Source organism: Limulus polyphemus, unplaced genomic scaffold (assembly GCF_000517525.1).
Source record: "Limulus polyphemus unplaced genomic scaffold, Limulus_polyphemus-2.1.2 Scaffold233, whole genome shotgun sequence".
NCBI classification, from domain to species: Eukaryota; Metazoa; Arthropoda; class Merostomata; order Xiphosura; family Limulidae; genus Limulus; species Limulus polyphemus.
Genome location: NW_013665843.1, coordinates 617,591 through 620,919, shown reverse-complemented (window position 1 = coordinate 620,919; position 3,329 = coordinate 617,591). Strand labels below are relative to the sequence as shown.

Below are 3,329 nucleotides of genomic sequence, written 5' to 3'. Positions count from 1 at the left end.
CAAACCTCGACATGTTTCTAACAGTATCCTTATTCTTGGTGGTCTCCTGCCTGCCAGCAGGCATGGAAGACTCAGAAATGGGTCTGGGATACCTTTTGCAGATATCCCTCTCATTCCAATTGCATTGCTCTCCTTGGATTCAGTTCACCTCTGACATCTCTTCTACCACCAGTTTCAAAGTTATCTGGGACAAGATTTGGAAGGTCAATGGAAGTATGCTTCCCATCCTCTTTCCATCTTGCTCTCCAATGGTCAGGAAGTTGCTGATGCACAGAGCATCACTGATACTCTTGGGGAGAACTTTTTATATTTTTCCAGCTCTTCTGTTTCTTCCCCTGACTTTTTGACCACCAAGTCTCGGGCTAAAAGATCACTCCTTTCCTCTTGGGCAGATTGTCTCTATGATTATAATCACCCAGTTACACTGGTGGAACTTAAGTTAACTCTACATTAGTTTGGCAGTACATCAGTCAGAACCAGTGATATTCAATATGAGATGCTGTGCCATCTCTCTCCTACATCTTTTGCACTTTTCTGGTTGTTTTTAACCCAGATCTGGCAGCAGTAGAATATTTTTCCAGATGCTAGGTGCAGGGCGATTGTTCTTTCTTTCTCAAAGCCTGTGAAAGATTCCTTCTAATTATCATATAATTATTTTGACTAATTGTCTCTGTAATGTTTTAGAGAGGATGGTTAATGCTTGTCTTTTTTTGTTTCCTTGAATCAAAAGTCTTCTCTCACCCACCCAACATGGGTTTCGTTGACAGCGCTTCACCCTGGACCATCTCACTCATCTCAAAACCTGCATCAGGGAAACCTGTTTCTGTCTTCTTTGATCTTGAGAAGGCTTGTCATACAAAATGGAGGTTTGACATTTTGCAGGACCTCTGCTCCTATGAGTTGCATGGCCATTTACCCATTTTTATTGATAACTTTTTACTTAACAGGTGATGCCAAGTCCATGTGGGTTCATCCCTTTCCCTTTTTTTTTCACACATGAACTTGGAGTCCCTCAGGGTTGTGTCTTGAGTGTTACCTGTTTCAGTATCAAGATCAATGCTATCACTAAACAACTTCCTCCTACTGTTGCAAACAGCCTCTATGTAGATGACTTCCACATTTCTTGTTGGTCATCAAACATGAGGTTTATTGAGTGGCAGTTTCAGATTTCTCTCACTTCCTTTTTGGAGTGGATTAGAGCAAATGATTTCACTTTCTCTGCTTCAAAAACCATTTGTATCCATTTTTGCCACCTATGGAGTTTGCACCCCGATCCTGACATCTGTCTTGGTGGTGGTGTTCTTCTTGTGGTTCCAGAGACAAAGTTCTTGGGGCTTATCTTTGACTGTAAGCTTACATTTATTTCTCGCATTAAGCAGCTTCATGTCAAAGGTACAAGGGCATTGAACATCCTCTTTTCCAAGTCTTGGGAAGCGGATAGATGTTCCATGCTCAATATCTATCATCCCCTCAAAAGATCCAAGCTGGACAATGGGTCTATGGTTCTGTCAGGCCCTTTACCTGGAAAATGTTGGACCCCGTACATCATTTGGGGCTTTGTTCTGCACAGGGGCTTTCTGCACTTTACCAGTCCAGAATTTGTATACTGAGTTCCAAGAATCTCCTCTTTACTCTGATGTTTGCAACTTTCTTTACAATATGCTATCAAGCTTCAATCCTTACCACTGCATCCCATCTGGGGTGGTATCTTCCTTCCTCAGTGGGCTTTACTCTTTCAGAATTGGCAGTCAGCTATTCCTCCATTTGGCCTTCGTATCCAGGCACAGTTGGTTGAAATGGGCTGCCATTGGATTACGTTGCTGAGTCTGATGATCAGCTTATCCCACCATGGCTCATTACCAGCCCCACCTGTGACCTTTATTTGAGGAAGGCGGATACTCCTGATTGGAAGTACCATCTTCTTTTTGCCAAACATCTTTTGAACCATTCTTCTGTTATTGTTTTTATGGATGGTTTGAAATCAGGTGACTCTGTGGGCTCTGCCATGATTTGTTTTCACTCACTGGATGCTCACAGGATCCCCTCTACAGTTTCTGTGTTTGCTACCGAGTTGTATGCCATTTCTCTTGCCTTGGATAACATAGAAGCTAAGCAGTATACTAACTACTATTATTTACATTGACTCTCTTAGCTCTCTACTGGCCCTGGAATCACTTAATGGGACTGATCCACCAATGTGTGGCCTTTGTGACACTCAGGTCACAATTGCCTATGTTTTACATTCGTTACATTTATTAGTTACCCCTGGTGTCGGATGGTGTCATTGGCGATGGTGACACTGTCTAACTTGATTGTTTTTTTGGTTTTTATGGGCCATTGGCTTTTTTATATCTATTTGAATCTTTTACCTGCTTTTCGAGCATTGTTTCATTTCTAATTTGTTTTCTTTTTACATTTTATTGTATTTTACTTCCAGCTTTTTTACCGGTTGTTTGGTGCAGAGATCCTAGTTGCTTTGCACCATAAAATGCCAACCAACCAACAAACAAACCAATCAATGAGATTTGGTTGCAACCCAAAGATTTTGCACTAGAGCTGACATTCCCAACGTTAAATTGTAGCAAGTCACTAGGGGGATGATCATGAAATATGTAGTTAATTTTAATTTATTGAGCATTCATCAGCACAATGTCTTATTGTAGTTTAAAAGCCAATTCAGTCTGTGAGCTGAATCTATGTACATTATCCATGCTACCTCAGATGCTAGCATTATATGCCAAATGTGTGTCTCGTCGTGTGCCATCACTATAAGGGATTAGAGTATACTAAACTTTACACATTATATAGGCTACACTAACGTTTAGGCGGTTTGTTTAACTATTATACATGATGTACGATTTTTGGGGGGTGATTAATGCGACAGTAATTTCTTGATGACCTAATACATTAGTTGATTTTTAAATTCAAAAGAAAATATTTAAAATAACTCCTAAATATTGATTTTTATATGTCATGTGGGTATGTTGAATGCAGCATTGGCTTAGATTAGATATTTGTGATGTCCAAATACAAAGTCTATAGTTTCTTACGAATTATATACTCAAATCATCGATATTGACAAGCTAGAATATAAAAATAAGAATCTCCTATCTTTTCTATTTGCTGAGATATTACTACATTTACTGAGTCAAACACAGTAGACTGCTCACTTTTGTCCATTTTTGAAAGCTCAGAATGTCCCCTGAGTGGCTTTCACAACCTCTTTGAAGTATTCGGGGGCAAACTCGTTCTTTTGAAGCTATATTTCAAGTGGTAAGGTAAGACTTTAGTGAGCTTAAAATTTTATATTTTTTTAGATCCAAATAAAG

The 3,329-nt window shown here is 39.5% G+C and overlaps 1 protein-coding gene across 4 annotated transcripts in view; it reads left to right on the top strand.

The window, feature by feature from the left end:
* Positions 1–3,329, top strand: part of LOC106478621 (pyridoxine-5'-phosphate oxidase-like) — a 74,415-nt gene that overhangs the window by 37,873 nt on the left and 33,213 nt on the right. The window lies entirely within an intron of this gene.